This window comes from Bombina bombina, chromosome 9, assembly GCF_027579735.1.
Source record: "Bombina bombina isolate aBomBom1 chromosome 9, aBomBom1.pri, whole genome shotgun sequence".
Taxonomy (NCBI): Eukaryota; Metazoa; Chordata; class Amphibia; order Anura; family Bombinatoridae; genus Bombina; species Bombina bombina.
The window spans coordinates 28,063,531-28,085,888 of NC_069507.1; the positions used below are offsets into that span (position 1 = coordinate 28,063,531).

Genomic DNA, 22,358 nt, shown 5'->3' on the forward strand with positions numbered 1-22,358 from the left:
AGAATATTTGTTTAAAAAGATAGCTAATCCCTTTATTACCCATTCCCCAGTTTTGCATAATATTAATATACTTTTTACCTCTGTGATTACCTTATATCGAAACCTCTGCAGACTGCCCCCTGACCCCTGATGGACCCCTGAGTTATATACAAACCCCTGACCCTGATGGACCCCTGAGTTATACAAACCCCTGACCCCTGATGGACCCCTGAGTTATATACAAACCCCTGACCCCTGATGGACCCCTGAGTTATATACAAACCCCTGATGGACCCCTGATTTATATACAAACCCCTGACCCCTGATGGACCCCTGAGTTATATACAAACCCCTGACCCTGGTGGACCCCTGAGTTATATACAAACCCCTGACCCCTGATGGACCCCTGAGTTATATACAAACCGCTGACCCCTGATGGACCCCTGAGTTATATACAAACCCCTGACCCCTGATGGACCCCTGAGTTATATACAAACAATAATGCAACGTCGCCGCCACTATTCTAAATTTATTAACCCCTAAACCTAAGTCTAGCCCTAACCCTAACACCCCCTAACTTAAATATAATTAAAATAAATCTAAATAAAAATACTATCATTCACTAAATTATTCCTATTTAAAACTAAATACTTACCTATAAAATAAACCCTAAGCTAATAGTTACATTGTAGCTAGCTTAGGGTTTATTTTTATTTTACAGGCAAGTTTGTATTTATTTTAACTAGGTAGAATAGTTTCTAAATATTTATTAACTATTTAATAACTACCTAGCTAAAATAAAGACAAATTTACCCGTAAAATAAAACCTAACCTAAGTTACAATAAAACCTAACACTACACTACAATTAAATAAATTCCCTACATTAAATACAATTAAATAAATTCAATTAGATAAATCACAAAAAAACAAACACTAAATTACATAAAATAAAAAACAAATTATAAGATCTTTAAACTAATTACACATAATCTAATAGCCCTATCAAAATAAAAAAGTCCCCCCAAAATAAACCCCCCCTAGCCTAAACTAAACTACCAATAGCCCTTAAAAGGGCCTTTTGCGGGGCATTGCCCCAAAGAAATCAGCTTTTTTACCTGAAAAAAATTACAAACAACACCCCAACAGTAAAACCCACCACCCACACAACCAACCCCCCAAATAAAACCCTAACTAAAAAAACCTAAGCTCCCCATTGCCCTGAAAAGGGCATTTGGATGGGCATTGCCTTTAAAAGGGCATTTAGCTCTATTGCAGCCCAAAGCCTTAACCTAAAAAATAAACCCACCCAATACACCCTTAAAAAATCCTAACACTAACCCCCGAAGATTCACTTACCGGGAGAAGTCTTCATCACTTACCGGGAGAAGTCCTCAACGAAGCCGGCAGAAGTGGTCCTCCAGACGGGCAGAAGTGGTCCTCCAGACGGGCAGAAGTCTTCATCCAGATGGCATCTTCTATCTTCATCCTTCCGACGTGGAGCGGCTCCATCTTCAAGACATCCGGCGCGGAGCATCCTCTTCAAACAACGTCTTCTTTGGAATGAATATCTCTTTAAGTGACGTCATCCAAGATGGCGTCCCTTAGATTCCAATTGGCTGATAGAATTCAGCCAATCAGAATTAAGGTAGAAAAAATCCTATTGGCTGATGCAATCAGCCAATAGGATTAAGCTGGCATTCTATTGGCTGTTCCAATCAGCCAATAGAATGCCAAGGTCAATCCTATTGGCTGATTGGATCAGCCAATAGGATTGAAGTTCAATCCTATTGGCTGATTGCATCAGCCAATAGGATTTTTTCTACCTTAATTTCGATTGGCTGATAGAATTCTATCAGCCAATCGGAATCTAAGGGACGCCATCTTGGATGACGTCACTTAAAGAGATATTCATTCCGAAGAAGACGTTGTTTGAAGAGGATGCTCCGCGCCGGATGTCTTGAAGATGGAGTCGCTCAGCGTCGGAAGGATGAATATAGAAGATGCCGTCTGGATGAAGACTTCTGCCCATCTGGAGGACCACTTCTGCCCGTCTGGAGGACCACTTCTTCTGGCTTCGTTGAGGACATCTTGCAGCTTGGATGAAGACTTCTCCCGGTAAGTGAATCTTCGGGGGTTAGTGTTAGGATTTTTTAAGGGTGTATTGGGTGGGTTTATTTTTTAGGTTAGGGCTTTGGGCTGCAATAGAGCTAAATGCCCTTTTAAGGGCAATGCCAATCCAAATGCCCTTTTCAGGTCAATGGGGAGCTTAGGTTTTTTTAGTTAGGGTTTTATTTGGGGGGTTGGTTGTGTGGGTGGTGGGTTTTACTGTTGGGGGGGTTGTTTGTATTTTTTTTTTCAGGTAAAAGAGCTGATTTCTTTGGGGCAATGCCCCACAAAAGGCCCCTTTAAGGACTATTTGTAGTTTAGTTTAGGCTAGGGTTTATTTTAATTTTGGGGGGGCTTTTGATAGGGTTATTAGATTAGGTGTAATTAGTTTAAAGATCTTGTAATTTGTTTTTTATTTTCTGTAATTTAGTGTTTTTTTGTGATTTAGCTAATTTAATTTAATTTATTTAATTGTATTTAATGTAGGGAATTGATTTAATTGTAGTGTAGTGTTAGGTGTTAGTGTAACTTAGGTTTTATTTTACAGGTAAATTTTATTTATTTTAGCTAGGTAGTAAATAGTAATAACTATTTACTAACTAGTCTACCTAGTTAAAATAAATACAAACTTGCCTGTAAAATAAAAATAAACCCTAAGCTAGATACAATGTAACTATTAGTTATATTGTAGCTACCTTAGGGTTTATTTTATAGGTAAGTATTTAGTTTTAAATAGGAATAATTTAGTTAATGATAGGAATTTTATTTAGATTTATTTAAATTATATTTAAGTTTGGGGGTGATAGGGTTAGGGTTAGACTTAGTTTTAAAGGGTTAATAAATTTAGAATAGTGGCGGCGACGTTGGGGACGGCAGATTAGGGGTTAATAAATGTAGGTAGGTGGCGGCGATGTTGGGGGCAGCAGATTAGGGGTTAATAAATATAATGTAGGTTGTGGCGATGTTAGGGGCGGCAAATTAGGGGTTAATAATATTTAACTAGTGTTTGCGAGTCAGGAGTGCGGCGGTTTAGGAGTTAATATGTTTATTCTAGGGGCAGCGATGTCTGGAGCGGAAAATTAGGGGTTACAAAATTTATGATAGTGTTTGCGATGCGGGAGGGCCTCAGTTTAGGGGTTAATAGGTAGTTTATGGGTGTTAGTGTACTTTTTAGCACTTTAGTTATGAGTTTTATACTACAGCGTTGTAGTGTAAAACTCATAACTACTGACTTTAGAATGCGTTAGGAATCTTGTCGATATAGGGTGTACCGCTCATATTTTGGCCTCCCAGGAGAAACTCGTAATACCAGCGCTATGGAGGTCCCATAGAAAAAAGGGTTTACGAACTTTATGTAAGTCGGTTTGCGATAAGGCCCCTAAACCTGCAAGACTCGTAATACCAGCGGTAGTGAAAAAGCAGCGTTAGGACCTGTTAACGCTGCTTTTTCAGCTTACCGCAAAACTCGTAATCTAGCCGATAGATTTTCATATTAAAAATATAATGCCCCTTAGGCCCCAAAATTTTCTGTCATTCATATGAAAGAACAGTATTTAAAGGGACATGAGACCCCACTTTTTTATTTCATCATCCAGTGCATGCAATGAAAAAAAAGTTACACTTTACTTCTGTTATCAAATTTACTCCATTCTCATAGTACTCTTTGTTAAAGAGAATACCTAGGTTGGCATCGCGCTCAAGTCTGGCGTGCCATGACACCAGTTTTGCAAAGATGCTTTTGAACACTAGATGGCATCAGTATTCCCACAATGTATAACATTGTTAAAGCATTGTTGCAAAACCGCTGTTATATGGGGCCCCAGACACATGCATGCTTCTGGGCCTTCCTATCTGCTTTTAAACAAAGGATACCAAAAGAATGAAGAAAATGTGATAATAGAATTATACTGGAAAGTTTTTTGTTTTTTTTAAATTGTAAGCCCTATCTGAATCATGAAAATAAAATTTTGAGTTTCATGTCCCTATTTTCCAGTAGAATGTAAAGTAAAATATATCTATATTAAAATAGGTAATGTTAATTCCTAATGTTCACTGGCTAGTAATTCTCATTGGTTGATAGGTACAATGCATATTTGTGCCTATTAACCAATGAGCATAAGCAGGAATTGTCTAACAGACAATAATCAGTAAGAAATTCACAAGTGATACTGCTGTATTAGTTTCAATTGCTTTACTTTTTCAGGCTTTTTTCCCCCAACATGTTTGATTGTTGCTTTTTTGTGATTAGTACAATTCTTTTGAGAAGAAGAATCCATCAATACCCGACCCGTATCTACTACAGTTCTGTATCTAGATCCTTCTTTTTAGGGGATTCTTATAGACCTGAGAAAATGAAACAAGCCATAGATGAATGTTTAATTTAGTTACTGCAGGTCACTGGTGTCTAAGAGAGGTTTGGGATTCCTTTCCTATGAGCCTAAGGAAGGTGGAAGAGCTGTTCTCTTAGGGGGGCCAGTATCATACAGTGTCCTGGCTATTTTCAGAAAGGTCCCTAAGAATATGCCAGGCCCATGTCTAGATTACCACTTATGGCAGCTATAGTAGAAGTGTTTGTTACATATTTTGTTATTGTATTAGGAAATACCATATTTTAGTGCAAATCTAAATGCTCTAGGTTTGATAGCTTTTGAAATAGTGAGTTTTACGTAATTCCCTACCCACTTGTGTCCATTGCTATGATATTGCTATAGATCCTGACTGTTGCCAGCTCACAAATATACTTATTAAGAGTCTATACTTTCTATAGTACACTTTCTGGTTGGCTGAACTGGATAACTGGGTCTATAGTACAAAGAATGCAGGATAATAGGGAGGAAAAGGCAATTTTCTTTTTGATTTGGCCAGACTGGGTGGAACCGGTAGTCACCTGCTTACATTACATCCTGCCCTGCACTCCATAAATCATTGCACTGGGTGATTTGTATTTATAAACATATACTAAATATGAGAGATGGATTGGGTATCAAACACTGCAGACACACAACAAACCTAGAAGTAAATCCACAACATTTTCATTTATATCAATATTGAAGTCCTTTTTATAACAATTAAATTGCTATGTTTAATTTAGGTAGAAGTAGAAGGAAGAAAAGGAATAATAAAAAAAAAATAATATTTCAGAACAGTTTTATAGCAACTCTGTTATGTGTTGAGATGAAGTTACTTGACCTCTGGAAGTAGGAAGACCATGAGAGTTACGCTATACGGGAAAAAATGTGGTGAACATACAACATGAAACTGAGGAGAGGGAGAAACTTCAGAATGACTAGGTTTTTGTTTAGGACCTCGATACTTTGCATCACAGTTAGAGTTAGGGATATATTTAGCCCCTTGGATGCCAAAGAGAAAAACAAAACATCCAATGAGTTAAAGGAATATTAAACCCCTCATGCTTTTGTGTAAAATGTATGCTTTGTTCCACCACACTCCCAGGAGAAGACAAGAAGCAAAATGCCTAAATCAGCTCTTGCAGGTTACAGAATTTGCTCTTTGACCTCTATAGGAAGTGTGAGATAAGCATCATTTTTACACAAAAAGAAGAGCTGTTTATTGTCCATTTAATGAAAGATTTAACCTGTGACGGCGCTGGCTTCTGCAACATTGATGCCCATATGAATTAACCAAGGCCCCATCATCTATATAGTGATATTATAGCCACAGTGACATCCCAGCTGGTACGTTATGGAAAATGTGATGTTGTGAAATTCCTATATTGAACACAAACCCTCCAGCTATGAGCTGATTCTGACTTCCTATAAAAACATAGAAGAGATATACTAAGTCTGTGAGCATCTCCCAAAACATGTGATACTGAGGAGGTGATGGTTGGGTGTAAAAACACTGTAAAGGGTCTATAAATCTAGCATTTAATCTCCCCATAAAATATTTACTAAAAAAACATAAGATATTTACATTCATTACTATCTTGTCTGCTGAAAAATGTGTTTATTCCACTTGCTGTAGACAATGTTTATAATACATAAATATGGTAACATTTAGCTTAATTTGCAACATGCTACAAATTAATTGGTTGAGGCCAAATGCTAATTTATATCTGTCCTCAATTGGCCACAGCAAATGAGACTAGGAATAAGTATTCCTTCAGACTTTTTAAAATGTGTATCCTTTATCTGCTTTTGACTTGTAAACTCTTCTAAAATGACAGTAGTTTTAAATGATTTTACAAAATTTCTTGCAACTCAGTGCTTAATTGCTGATGTGTGCATTGAGTTTTGTGCCCCTTTAAAGGGACACTAAATACAATAAACTTGTATAATTAACAAGTGCATAATAAAAACACAATGTAATACTGTAACACTTATTCTGTATTTCACAAAAGCAGTAGATGTTTTTTTTAGCAAATTTATTTTTCCTTCCATTTGCCAGCCCCCCTTTATCATGTGACAGACATCAGCCAATCACACACTAGTATACGTATACTCTGTGAGCTTGTGCACATGCTCAGTAGGAGCTAGTGCTACAAAAAATGTGATTATAAAAAGACTGTTCAGAATTTGATAATGGAAGTAAATGGGAAAACTTACAATTGTGTGCTCTTTCTGAATCATGAAAGTTTAATTTTGACTTGAGTGTCCCTTTAAGCACTTCAGCTGCTTTAAACAAAGTATTGCTAGAATGTTTTGCATCCCAACAGACCATTGGATCCAGTGTCAGTATAAGGACCATGGGTTCAGTCATCTTACACCATTAAATATCCCCAAGATTGAGCGAGAAGCCTGTTTTTTTGCAGAGCACCCTCTCTCCTATTCACATGCACTGTGTGTCCCTTCTATTCTTGCCTTATACGTAAGGGAGCTATGTGTCCTGCATGAGATCAGAGCTGGGATAGAGCATACTCAGCTGTTCCCAGCTGTCTGATATTTCAGGCCCTACAGAACCAGCCCCGGAACGTTGAGTAATTAGATCAGGGGAATTGTAGTTGTATCTTGCAAGAGATAGAAAATATTTATTTTATTTGGAACATGTTTTGCAAGACGTTCATCTTGTGCAAAATACACAAATGACTTATCAGCTACAGATGTGACCGCAGTCAGATGTAGAACCAATCAATAAGAACATGAATACATCATCATTTTCTAAATTAGGCGCTGTTTGGCTCAGACAGCGCAACTCCCTGCGTATTTTGTAGCATACTAGAAATAGCGGAGTTCCTTACCCATCTAAACATATTTAGGCTTAATTTATCCCAAGGACAATATTATACATATCGCAAGCATTCATGAATCACTTTCGGCATTTGTCAATTCTACTCTCGCAAGTGATCCGTTTCATGTATCAACTAAACTGTTTGTATGGGATCTCTCTTTAATATTGAATATTCTAAACATGGTTCTGGAGAATTTACTAGGAAATAATAATGGGCTAAATTACAAGTGGAGCGCTAATTTATCGTGCACTCGTAAACTGGCAAATTCGCTGTTTCTGGGCACACGATAAATAACCAGCCATTACAAGATCAGATCTCCCGTTAGTTTTCAAAATGTGTCCCAATTGCTCCCAAAAATACAGTATGAGGTTTGTTTTTTTTAAATAAGATGGATTAAAGTTCGCAGTCGTGGGGTGTTAGAAAAAAAAAACGGCACTGAAAAGTGCCTTTACCTTGCGATCTTTTGGGACTGTGTTATCCTTGTAAATATATATGTATATGCTTACATACATATATATTTATGTGTTAATATTCATATACTGTACATACATACCTAGGTAGGCTCATGAGCAGTAATGCTGTACTAGGCGCTAGCTGGTAATTGGTGGCTACACACATATGTCTCTTGTCATTGGCTCTTCAGATATGTTCAGGTAGCTCCCAGTAATTATATGACAGCAACAGTACAAAACGTTACATTTTCTTTTTATACTTTATGTACCATTAACAGTACTGTAACGCGTTTGATTTTTGGTTAAAAACAATGTCATACATTGAGGCTCATGTATTAACCGGCGTGCGGTCAATTTTATCAACCTGAGATGTTGTCCTCACGCCTTCCCTGCATACCAGCAGCGGATCTGTTCCTCTGTTACCCTTATGTATCATTACACACTCTGATGAGTGTATAAAGCCCGGCTCCTCTCTTGTGTGGCCAGTCGCCCGAGAGAAGGATCTGTCAATCACCCAGAGCAAGCTAGTTTGGGGGGATTTCTCTTTGCCAATGACCACCGCTTCTTACATTGGGGGAAGCAGACTCGCATGTGCGAAGCTGCCCCTCAAGGGGTCCAGAGCACCTTTACGCTGCTTTGTACATGAAGCCAATTGTATTAATATTATTTTTTTAACTTTATATTCATAAAATGTTTCTGCACACTTATTTTACATAATATTTCATATTCAATTCAATATAAACCATGTGCACATCCTTTAACGGGATGTAAATGCTGTTCACAGCACATGTCAAAGCTGTAAAAGTGAGTGTTTTATGGGCGTAACTGGTTTATAATAAGGAAACCTTACAAGTATCATCATATTCTCTAAATTAGGTACAATAGCAATCTTACACATTTTCACAAAGATTAGTCTCACCACTATTTGTGACATAAGTTATTTTTCACATAAAATAAAGTAAAATAAATAAATGAAAAGGGCAATATACTATTTTCAGTAAAGTGAATCATAATAGTCTTTAATATATCAAATACCCACATAAAATCATAATGAAAAGTACAATCAAGTTGATTTTCTAAACTTGTATAATGTATATTTTACCATGTAAAACAGTCTGCATATCAACTCTACTATGAGGGAAAAGCCATTTTCTTTCAGAATTCTGCTACTAAGATATTGTAACAATAACTGCCCAGATTTTATGATCATTTGACAGTGTTCAAACAAACCTTCGATAGTCTGTCCCGTAGTAAGACATTTCTGTCTGTGCTCACTAAACAGAATTACAATTTATTATCATTTTGTCTCACAACTGATTAATTACTTATTCTGTTAAATTCCCAAAAATGGAAAACAGCACAATAGGGGGCACGGAATTACAGACCTGCCAAGTCTTTAATATAATTTATCATCTATATGAAATCCAGCTTCCAAATCTTAAAAAAAAAACCTCTTTTATCTTATAGTTGGGTCCAAAGGAAGAATACAACATTGTTTTATCCTTCCTTTTGACCCAACTATAGGATAATAAAGGTCTTTTTGTTTAAAGATTTGGAGACTGGATTTCATATGGATGATAATGACTAATTCTGTGCTGTCTTTTTGATTTTTTTGTCATGCTGTTTAGCTTTAAAGGGACAGTATACACTAATGTTCCTATAACTGCATGTAATAGACACTACTATAAAGAAGAATATGCACAGATACTGATCTAAAAATCCAGTATAAAACCTTTTAAAAACTTACTTAGAAGCTCCCATTTTAGGACTGTTGATGAGGTTAGGCTGGGACACCCACTGAAAGGGGCTGGGGGAAAAAAGAGCTGACACTCCCCACCTCCCCCCTTCCCTGCATAAGAAAAGACAGATATCATAAACAGGAGTCTGTAAACGCGTGTTTACATCTGGCACTGTGGGGCTTGGCTAGGAGTCTGAAATCAGCACAATGTTCTTAAAGAATACGCAAAACTATACATTTTTATAAAAACCCTACCAGATGGGCTGTATAAATGGAAACATTTATGCAAAGAAAAATCTAGTGAACAATGTCCCTTTAATCAGAAAGCCCAAATCTGAAGGCTCAGTATTATAGAACAATACACTTTCATACGATTTTCTTGAAGAAGATGTCTTTAAATTAATATGTACACAAATATACAATGGCACCACTATGGCAATCTCCCCTAGTCAAAATGACCTATGAGACTCTAAAATGTATTATGGTCTCTTGTATATAATAAAAGGAGGGGAGTGGTGCTGTACAGTGATAATAATTAAAAGCAGGTTGTGGGAGGACCCCACAGAAGACTGCACTAATAGCACTCTATGGGGCATATTTATCAAGTTCTGTATGGATCTTTATGCCCCGTGTTTCACAAAGACCGCTGCTTCATAACCTGTACGCCTGCTCTGAGCAGGCGGACAGACATCGCCAGAAATCAACCCGATCGAGTACGATCGGGTTGATTGACACCCCCCTGCTGGCGGCCCATTGGCCGCGAGTCTGCAGGGGGTGGCGTTGCACCAGCAGCTTTTGTGAGCTGCTGGTGCAATGCTGAATACAGCGAGCGTATTGCTCGCCGTATTCAGCGAGGTCTGGCGGACCTGATCCGCACTGTCGGATCAGGTCCGCCAGACTTTCATAAATAGGGGCCTATGCCTAGACAATAGTAGGAGAAAATTAAAAAAGAATAAAAAATAACTTTTATTATAAAAATTAAAATAAGGGACCCAGTGTGTAACACATTAAAAACAAACAAAAGAGCTGTTGATTAAATTACTCCTGTTAATAAAACACTATTGCCTTTGAGTAATAACTCAGTAACATTGGAGAACATATTGTGCGGTCTAAAGTATGTATTAGGACACAAATCTGTCCTATAGCATAGAGGAATATAGTAATGGCGTATATAAGAATGATTACATAGCAGGTAACATTACTTCCTAAATACTCAAGGAGAAAAGGGAAGTATAGTAGAATATAGAATATCTATTACAGTCAGAGACAAACAATGACCATTGCTGGTAGTATTGTGAAAGCTGAGATTTTGTAAGTGGATAATGCAATGATATTCTATAATTACTACTTTCAGGATTTAAATTAATATGGTCTTATTCAAAGTGATTCAACATTAATATAAATGTAATTATGTTGTGCTTTAACTTAGGTGCCTTATCGATGTCTTCAGACTTGGTTCAATATGACCCTTTCTTAGATTAACAGCGTTCTTGTGTGATTCTCGTCAAGAACGCCTAGGATATTTGAATATAATTAGACACAAATAACTTATATATCCTTATGATCGATTGTAGTAATGTTCCTCAAAAATATTATTGAGTTAAGTCTTTTAACACTGTTAGTTATGAGTTTGTGAAAGTTTGAATAACCTTACTAATATATAGATAAGATCATTTATTTTCGGGGGTTAAAAAAAGATAATGAACTCAGGACATATTTTTTGTTACTGGTATACATTACATACAAACATCAAAGTTTGCGTATTCTAAAAATATACAAAATTGATTTAAATCATCCCTAAAGTCCTGTTCAAAGTATGTAGTGGGACTAGGAGACGACAGTTAGCTATTCAGATGTGAACAGTTATCAATTGGGTAGAAAGTTAGCAGCAAATATGGTCTGTGAGCTGTTTAATATGAGTCTCTTACTGCAGCGGTCCCATTTGTTATATTCAACTTCTGAGAGACATAAGTTAAACGATAATAGTAAGCAGCCCAGATGGTGACATATGATTACATATTTTCAGGATCTCGCCTGTGTATCAATCGTTATAAAATTACCTTTATTTTGGCGGACATTTAGTACTTTAAATTTAACATTGTTAATGTGAGTCACCTACAGTATGTAGATAACGCATATATAGGTATCGTTATTAACCGATGATGGTAGTATTAGCGGATAACTGTTGTTTTGGATTCAATATACTTAGTGTGAATTAACGCTCCAACTGTATATTGCCTAGTCTAAGGCGTTACTTGAACATTTTTCACAGTAACATCTGTACCAGCTACAATAAATGTATGACAGCCAGATTAATACTAAAGTAATCCCTAATCAATCAGAATGAATTGTCATAGACTAGCACAGTGTGCGTGAATACTAAGGTATAAGTTGTTGCCCGGTATGTAACGGTTACTTAGTGTTAAGAAAGCAGCGCTAAAATTCTCAAATAATGTAAGTCACGCACATCCATGCCGCTACAGTCAGCAACGGCTCTAATGTATTGGACTATAAAAAGTGGAGCTCCCATTAGCTCCCAACCCCCTGACGCGTTTCGCCCGCATTGGGATTTTTCAAATAACTCATAACTAACAGCGTTAAAAGACTTAACTCAATAATATTTTTGAGGAACATTACTACAATCGATCATAAGGATATATGAGCTACTTGTGTCTAATTATATTCAAACTGACTGTAATAGATATAGTATATTCTACTATACTTTCCTTTTCTCCTTGAGTATTTAGGAAGTAATGTTACCTGCTATGTAATCATTCTTATATACGCCATTACTATATCCCTCTATGCTATAGGACAGATTTGTGTCCTAATACATACTCTAGACCGCACAGTATGTTCTCCAATGTTACTGAGTTATTACTCAAAGGCAATACTGTTTTATTAACAGGAGTAATTTAATCAACAGCTCTTTTGTTTGTTTTTAATGTGTTAAAGTTATTTTGTATTCTTTTTTTTTTTTCTCCTACTATAGTCTAGGCATAGAGTGCTATTAGTGCAGTCTTCTCTGTGGGGTCTTCCCACAGCTTGCTTATGTAGTAAACAGCCAAGCACTACAACAATAACCACACTGAATCAGCAGGTTTTAATACAGAAAATGATACTGTATCAGAAAATCTGAGTGCTTTACATTGTTACCTACACCAGCAGATTCCATATAAATAATCAATTAACAGTTATGTTTGGCAGACAGGGTAATATGATGATATACAGGCCCTTCATAGCTTCCTATACATTTGGTGGTGGCTGGATCAGATGCTTGCGGAGAGCTCAAAAAAAAAGTAATATGTTGGATTGGCAGCTTACTTGGGAAATATTTTATGGGGGCTTAAACGTATGCCCCCCCCCTTTTTTAAATTAAATACTTTATTGGGTTTTACAACAATTGTACAAGAGCTAAAAGTTAACAGTTTCTTTTAACGTGCAAAAACGGATGAAAAGTTGTCATTGTCTGAAAGTTCACGAGCATCTTCTTCAGTAGGGAAGTCCTTGAATGAGGTGCTGAATCAGTAACATAACATAAGAAGAGCCTCTTATGTAGAAGAGATATTTTACAGAATTTATGAACAGACTGCAACATTTTTAACAAAAAAAGTAGCATACCTTTCCTAATCCCAATCACCTTTACAAGGTGTCCGCATAGCTATATTGGTATAATACATCATATTCATTATTTGTACTAATGATTTATGTCATTTTTTTCTGTTCCCAGACTTACAGAATATCTAAAATAAGGTCTTGTTTGCCTATAAAGGTGTAGTGTATTTTTTCTAATGACAAAACGTGGTCAACTTCGTGTGGCCACAGAATAAAAATAGGGGTCTGGACTTCCAGAATCTGGTTATAAGCCGTCTAGCACAATTCAGCATGCATTGAAGCAATTTTTTGCGATATTGGCAGGGGATAGGGAGGACATTGTTGAATAGGATGATTGTATGTCCCCCTTTTAAGTATGTTATAGAACTTGGGTTTCTTTATCTCCAGAAACCTAATTGATAAGTTCCATTCATCATTCTCAGTAAGGGAAGTTAATGGTTATGAGTGAAATGGGGAGGGGGAAACTTTGTATCTTGCTGAGGACATTTGAGAATCTAATTTGGCTTTAGTTACTCCATAACTAGTAAGAATCCCTTGGTAGAAAGTGCAGAAAAGGATGCTGTGTTGGTCTTTATTTTTGAGGAAGGTGGACGTATACACTGGAAATAAGATAAGCCCTTATCATTTATAATTTCATACAACCACATAGGTTGCAATCCAATAACACAATATGCTTCTCAGCTCTCAACTATAGCCCTAAAGGACCAAAATCTGACTGCATCACAATATCCTTTGTAGAAGCTAAAAACTCCTCTCCATGAGAGAATATCTAGATTGGTTGTCTTTTGAGCACTATGTATAGCATTGTTTCAAGCATTGATGAAAAGACTGTTGCCATATAGATGCTCAAGACACACGTACATTCAGAGCATACCTCAGTATGATGCTCAGTATGATACCAAGAGAAAGAAGTACACTTGATTTTTTTTAAATAATAATAATGCATAATGAAAGTTTAATTTGGACTTCCATATCCCTTTTTAAGTAACTTTTTAACCTACTAGTGGTCAGGCTAGTATATCTTTAAATCTGCCCTCTGAGTAGAGTGTAGTTGAGAAAATGACATCTACAAATCTAAAAGTCAACTTTGGATCCCATAGTATTCATACACATTTTTTAAACACCATTTAATTAGCAGGTGCCCTTCAATCACTCTTTTGGACTGTCCCATAATTTTTCAAAGACAGTTCTGTGCCTCCAGTAGATTATGATTGAATTATTATTATATTCATGTGTCACACAGATAACGAGATTACAGAACAACAGCTGGATAACTGGAAAATGGCTTCATAATTTTTTTTCATAGTTGCTATTGCGGCAAAGAATGTTCCAGCCTTAGTGTTACTAAATGTAAACGTCATCTCATCAGTATATTGGCAGTAGGTCCCTGTCCAGCTAATCATTCAGCAGAAGTTTCTCTATAGGATATTGTAGACATCCTTCTTCTACCGTCAGATACAAGAACATAATAACTCGTAAAAAACATAAGAGCAGCAGAATTGTATCGTTATTTCGTAAGTACAAGCTCAGACTCCCATTTAATACATATTTAGACAAATATTTAATAGTAAATAAGCTTATCGGAATAGAATTGTGTTATATAAGTAAGAACAATAGGAATACATTTTAATATTATATAAAAACATAGTAAGCCTGTAATGTAAACTATATAAAATAATAGAATGCTTTTATAAGGACATTTAACTCAACAATTTCCTGTAATGTATATGAAAGAACAATATTTTAACATGTTAAAAATGTGTATATTTGCATGAAAATTGTTTAGTTAAAGCTGTTTATTTATATTTTGGTGCTAACAGGAAGTGAATGTTTGTACATAACTGGCCTGTTGGCTGGAAGCTCACTGGTTGATAAAGAAGTCTACTTCTACCAGTATTATTTTGTTCCAAAAAACAAAAAACAATTACAGCTAAATTGTAGATGTAACAATTAATAGAAATAGTGATATTTGTGTATGATTAAATGATATATGTAACATATTAAACTGTTGATACACTTTCCTGGTGTTTATCTATTGATTCAACAGTCTAATACTCCAGTGTTTCCCAAACTGTTCCATGAAAAATTGGTGATCAATACTGTCCAAAAAATATCCACAATAGTTTTCTTTCTATGTAGAGTGATGTAGAGAAAACAGAAAGGCGGCTAGTTTTGGAGCAGTTTTAGGGTGTGGTGAAGAGATTATATGGTTCTAGAGCATTATTGTAAATTAAGCATTTACTGTTGAGAGGTTATTGGTTTCATAAAAACGGTTTTAAAGAACCAGTTTACCATGGATAGATTTGAAACCATAAACTTTGGGTAACACTGTACAGAACAGTATTACCCAAAGTTTATGGCTTCAAATCTATAATGGGAAAAAATGGGTTTATTGCGGTTGTTTGCGCGTGTCACAATAGATTGATGATAGATAGATAGCGATAGATAGATCAATAATATATGATAGATAGATAGTAGATAAACAGATGGATAGATAGACACATAGATGATAAATAATAGATTGATAGATAATAAATAGATAGATCAGTAATAGATAGATGGATAGATAGATAGGGCAAGTTATGTTAGTTTTCCTATAAAATGTGTTGCACCTAGTTATATTGGCACTTTCTGCAGCATTTATTATGATCTTGATTTCCAGATTACAAATTTAATACAGAATCTCTGAATGATCATTTATAGAGGAGCAGAGTGTTACATCATTTGTGCAAACAGCGTAAGCAGCACAAAGTCTGTAAATTGCAGTTTCACTACAACTCTCAGAGCAAGTAGGACTCCTGCCATTTCTCTGGCACACAGGTAACCTCTTTGCCTTTCTCAAGCCATTCCTTCATTCTTCACTCATTTCTCATAAAGGTTATATTAGCTGTGCAGCCAAAGCTCTGTAACAATATGCAATAGGTGTACAATATGGGTGAATACTTTCCTTAACGGTTCAGAACCGCAGCCGTCTCACAGTCTCTCCCAAACACTGTGTAAATGAATGTGGTGTGTTAGACAGAGGCGCTGGTTCTTTGTTATTCCGTGTGAACTTCTTATCTTTAGCTTTCTCCCTGCTTATTGGTATGTAAAGCACTTTTACTTTTAACTGCTCTTGAAAAAGACAGCTGGGTCCGTGGAAACGCGTTGAGCTTTAATAAATACAGTTTTTTATCGAAAAATCTGTGGAATCGTTTTTGTGAGCCGGATATCGAGAATATTTACTGTGAGTAGATATACACATTATATCAGATGATTACAGCTTGATGCCTCAGCAATTGTTCCTTGCACCTAGAAACAGAGGACAACTAAGGGAGAAAGCTAAAGAAAAGAAGTTCACACGGAATAACAAAGAACCAGCGCCTCTGTCTAACACACCACAAAGCTCTGTAACAGTCATAAACTATCACTAGAAATGGTAAATTCATTTAGTTCTATTTATATTTATGTCTTGCTGCTCTCTCTGTTCCGCTATCTGTCTTTCATTCCTTCCCCGGCCATAAATGATCATTTATACAGTAGATTTGCATAAACAACAAATGCATGATAAAAAGACAATGCAATAGCACTTAGGGGCCGATTTACCAAGCGGTTAACCGGCCCTAATGCTTCTAATTCCGCGCAAGCCTTCAAGTTTGCAGAAATCAGGAATTAAGAAGCAGCGGTCTTAAGACCGCTGCTCCTTAACTCGTCCACCTGCTCTGAGGCTGCGTGTACGATCGTGTTGATTGCCACCCCCTGCTAGCGGTCGATTGGCTGCAAATCTGCAGGGGGCGGCATTGCACAAGCAGTTCACCAGAACTGCTTATGCACTGTTAAATGCAGACAGCGTATGCTGTTGGCATTCATCGATGTCTAGCGGACATGATCCGCTACAGTGGATCATGTCCGCCACACATTGATAAAATCGGCCCCATTGTCTGAACTTCAGATGAGTAGTAGATTTTTTTCTGCCAAATTTCAAATTTATGTCTATTTCCTCTCCCCTGTATCATGCGACAGCCATCAGCCAATCACAAATGCATATATGTATATTCTGTGAATTCATGCACATGCGCATTAGGAGCTGGCGATATAAACAAGTGTAAATATAAAAAGACTGTGCACATTTTGTTAATGAACGTAAATTGAAGTTGTTTAAAATTACTGCTCTATCTGAATCATGAAAGTTTAAGTGTCCCTTTAAAAGCCTCGGGTGTTTAATTGGAGTTGCTATAGTAGCTGCAACTTCTGAGAGAAATCCACAGATTGTAAAATACCTGATCAATGGGAAATTTTACTGGGAATATCAGAGAAAAAAGCAGTACTGAATTCTTTATGAAACATTTCACACTCCCTGCTGCATTAGATTTTCTTTTTTCTTCTTTCAATGAATCTTTGTTCTGTAGCAATGTCAATCATTTTTGTTCCTGTTTTTATTGAGAATGGAGAATATGCAGGGCTGGCTCAAGACATTGTGCTGCATGGGTCCGAAATCAAAATGACGCCCACCCCCTGCTATTAAAATTCCTAAACTTCTAAATTATTTTATCATAATTATGAATTGCATACTTAATTTATATAGAATCCATCAAGTACATAAAAACGAAATAAAGCCGTTTCTAGATCGCCCATATACAAGCAGTAAAGTATCGTCTGATTTACTCGATATAAAAAGAACAGTTGCGTCTCACATCTACCAGCTCACTCACTTGATAATCCTTGTACCAGTCTTTGACCTTGTCCTGTAACGACCTGCAAGTCTCGCTGTAGCTCAGCCTCTGGAGAGTTTCTGCCACGGTGCGTGTGTATTAGGCAGGCACTGGCTGCTCGACTAGACTTAGAGCCGCGGCGGCAGAACCAGAGGGGCCGGAGATATATGACAATGACATACGTCATATCCCTGCTCCCCTCCCTCATAACTGGGGGCGGTGCCTCTGGTCTGGAGTCTGTCTGGCCCGCCCCTGCCCCCTGGGTTGATGTCTTCATCTTCATGTGTATTCTCACTCTATGACGCTGATTATTATGTTACTTAGCTGAGCCTGACAGAGGGGGAGGCGGGCAGGAGCAGCAGTCGTCAGACTATAATAATAAAAGTCACTGGCTGAAGTGCCGCCAGTCACTGGCTGAAGTGCCGCCCCCTGTCAAGTGTCGCCTGGGTCCGTGGGACCCACTTGGTCCCATGGTTGAGCCGGCCCTGAGAATATGAAGACAGTTACAGATCAGCAACAAAATAATACAACAATCAAAAATACTGCTAAAAAATACACTGCATTTCTGGAAAATAATCCATTATTTCTGTTGTCATTCCAAAATATTATATCGCTTGTGCGCAAACAATTGCACTCCACTTGTAATCTGGCCCTTAATTGTTTATAAATATTGTGAATTTAAAAGAAAATTCACTTTAATGTATCTTTATTATTACTGAACTTAAAAAAAATGGGTACACAAGAATATTGTTAGATGATTATTGTTATTAAGATTCCCCAACAATGACCTTGAGTGAAATCCATTGTGTTTATATCAGGCGAGAGGCACATTCCCCAGACTTCCTTAAAACCTTAAAAATTGATGGCAACGTGTCTTTTTGTCTGGCTGGATGTGGCAGATACCTCATTGCTGAGCACAAGCAGAAGTACAGATAAGGAGCCTTTGGTACAATGCACTAAAACCCTGTGGTATCCTAAGTGGCCTAATTGGCGTCACAAAGATTTAATATTCATAAAAAAGTATAAAAATACCCCATATATTTTATGTTGTTCTGTAGCAGTGGTGGAGCCTAACCATATCTGTCTTAAGGACTGAACACAAACATACTGCAAATATTTCACATGTGTAGGAACATATTTTAGTGTAAAAATGACACAGGAATAAATGTTACATAGTGAAGAAGAGTCGGAGACCTGGTGTAATCCTTTATCTATGGAAGATACAGGCAGCAAAAAGTAATGGAAATTCCAAGAGTTTAAAGTGACCTGATGTAAATTCAGTTGTACAGAGTTTTGTGGAAAAGACTCCAGGCAATAAAGAAAGTAGAATTTCTCTCAGAGAGGAACACAAAATTTACACAGTTCTGAATATTCACTAGAAAGGTGCAATTAGTTTCGGCAGAATTAATCAGAATTTCCGAATCGGCACCATAACTAAAATCCCGAAAAATTCCAAAAATGAAGAAATACATTTTCGGATTCCATTCTTTATTCATATTCGGAATTTTTCATTGTTCTAATCTAAACAACAGTTTCCCGACATCGCCGACACTAACTAAATCACTAAAGTTATTAACTCCTAAACCGCTGTTCCCCAACATCCCAACACTAACTAAACCTATTAACCCCTAAACCGCAGTTCCCTGACATCGCCGACACTAACTAAACCTATTAACCCCTAAACCGCTGTTCCCAAACATCGCCGACACTAACTAAACCTATTAACCCCTAAACCGCTGTTCCCAAACATCGCCAACACTAACTAAACCTATTTACCCCTAAACCGCAGTTCGACGAAATTACCGACACTAACTAAAACACTAAATAAACACCTAAACCACCATTCCCACACATCGGCAACATTAACTAAACCTATTAACCAGTTCCCTGACATTGCCGACACTAACTAAACCTATTTACCCCTAAACCACAGTTCCTCGACATTGCAGACACTAACTAAACCTAACACCCCCTAACTTTAACATAATTAAAATAGACCTAAATTAAAGTTACAATTATTAACTAACTACATATTAAAAACAAATACAAACTTGCCAGTGAAATAAAAATAAAATCTAAGCTAGCTACAATATTTACTAACTACCTAGTTAAAATAAATACAAACTTACCTGTGAACTAAAAATAAAACCTAAGCTTAAACTAAAAAAAACTACCATTACTAAAAATAAAAAAAAACCCTAAGATTACTAAAAAATTTAAATCTACAATTACAATACATAATAAACACTAAAATTACAAAAAAAAACTACCATTGCAAAAAATAACAAAAGAAATTATCTAAAACACTAAAAATTATTCCTATTCTAATACCCCGTTTAAAAAAAAAAAAAAACCCAGCCCAAAATAAATAACCCTTATCTATAGTAAACTACCAATAGCCCTTAAAAGGGCCTTTTGTAGGGCATTGCCCTAAAGTTAACAGCTCTTTTGCTAAAGCAAATTACAACAAACACCCCCTAACATCACAAACCCTCACTCCCCCAAACCCACAAAATAAAAAAACCTAACTATAAAAATCCTAATCTACCAATTGCCCTGAAAAGGGCATTTGTATGGGCATTGCCCTTAAAAGGGCATTCAGCTCTTTTCCGGCTCATTAAAATAAAAAATACCTAACATTAACCCCAAAATCAAAAGCTGCTTAAATCGTATTGGCTGATTTGAACAGCCAATAGGATTTAAGCAGCTCTCATTTCTATTGGCTGATTCGAATCAGCCAATAGGAATGAGAGCTGCTTAAATCCTATTGGCTGATTTGAACAGCCAATAGGATTTAAGCAGCTCTCATTCCTATTGGCTGATTTGAATTTTTCGGCCAATAGGAATGCAACGGTACCCCAATATAAAAGGGGTACCTTGCATTAAATCTTCAGTGTGCGGTGGTCGATCGCATGAAGAGGACCTCCACGTTCGACCGATGGAACTCCACCTGGACCTCCACGCATCCACGGACCGCTCCACCTCTGCTGGGATGAAGATAGAAGATGCTGGTCCTGCAATGGATACAGATGGAGCTGCCTAAATGAAGATGCTTCACCGCTGGGATGAAGATCTTTCGCAACTGTGAGTACCGATTTTGGGGTTAATGTTAGGTATTTTTTTGGGGTTGTTTTTATTTTTAGATTAGGGCTTTTTTTAATAGGCTGAAAAAGAGCTGAATGCCCTTTTCAGGGCAATGGGTAGATTAGGTTTTATTAAGTTAGGTTTTCTTTATTTTGTGGGTTTGGGGGGTGGGGGTTTGTAATATTAGGGGGTGTTTGTTGTAATTTTTTTTGCAAAGGAGCTGTTAACTTTAGAGCAATGCCCTACAAAAGGCTCTTTTAAGGGCTATTGGTAGTTTATTATAGATTAGGTTTTTTTTTATTGTGGGGTGTTTTTTTTTTTTAACGGGGTATTAGAATAGGAATCATTTTTATTATTTTTTTATTATTTTGGATAATTTCGTTTGTTATTTTTTTTTTAATTAGGCATTTTTTTTATTTTTAATGGGCCGAAAAAGATCTGAATGCCCTTTTAAGGGCAATGCCCATACAAATGCCATTTTCAGGGCAGTGGGTAGATTAGGTTTATTTTTATTTTGTGGGTTTGTAATTTTAGGGGGGTTTGTTTTTATTTTTTTGCAAAAGAGCTGTTAACTTTAGGGCAATGCCCTACAAAATGTTTTGGCCCTTTTAAGGGCCCTTGGTCAGGGGCTTATTACCACCTAGGCACACAAGGCCCGTGCCTAGGGTGGCAGATTGGGAAGGGAGGCATTTTTTGGAGCCTCAATAGGAGCGGTGCTGAAAATTGCTGTGCTGTTATGGAGGAATAGCTCATTACAGACACAGCTAATAGCCACAACGATTGCGGAGCCCCAGACCACACAGCCCAGTACATTTCCCAAGCTCAGCTCCTAATATTCAGAACTGTCCCAACCGCAGCTCACAGATAAATATTCTGTCCTGTTCCGCTATGAGTGTATGATGTGTACAGTTACTGCGTATGCAATACTTCCCACTGGTGCAGAAATGTGCTAAGCAATGACTGCAAGATTGTAATTTCCTGATATCTGAGTTCCACCTGACTATGCAGGCTCAGCAGGACCTTGGATTCACCAACGAGGGCCCTGGCCCTTCGTGTACTGGAGTTTCTGACTTCTTTTGGCTCGCTGCTATTTACTACTAAAGTGGCATTGCTGGGCCCTAACCTCAGGCTGGTACTGATTAAGTAAGTGCCAGTTACGCTTTTCCTTAGTTCCTCGGCCGGTGCGGCCTCTTGGCATGGCATTTCTGCGCTGCCCTAACTTCAAGCTGTTGTGCAGTGCTGGCTATCGTATAGAGTGCTATTTAAGAGAGACAACAACATCTAGTGCTCTAAACTAACAAAAAGTGAAACAAGACGTTTCACTCCAAAGTACGCACTTGTAGCACTCTATAGCCCAGACTAGGGGTTGGACTTCTCAGTTTAATTTAAAATATAACTTTTATTGAAATAACAATTAAAATAGAATGGTACTTACAAAACAACACTCAAATGGTTAAAAGCCCAATGCTAGATAGAATTCTATAGATAATCCTGTACTGTGATG

At 37.1% G+C, this 22,358-nt stretch overlaps 1 protein-coding gene across 1 annotated transcript in view; it reads left to right on the forward strand.

Moving 5' to 3' along the window:
• Window positions 1–22,358, forward strand: part of SYNPO2L (synaptopodin 2 like) — a 94,099-nt gene that overhangs the window by 54,529 nt on the left and 17,212 nt on the right. The window lies entirely within an intron of this gene.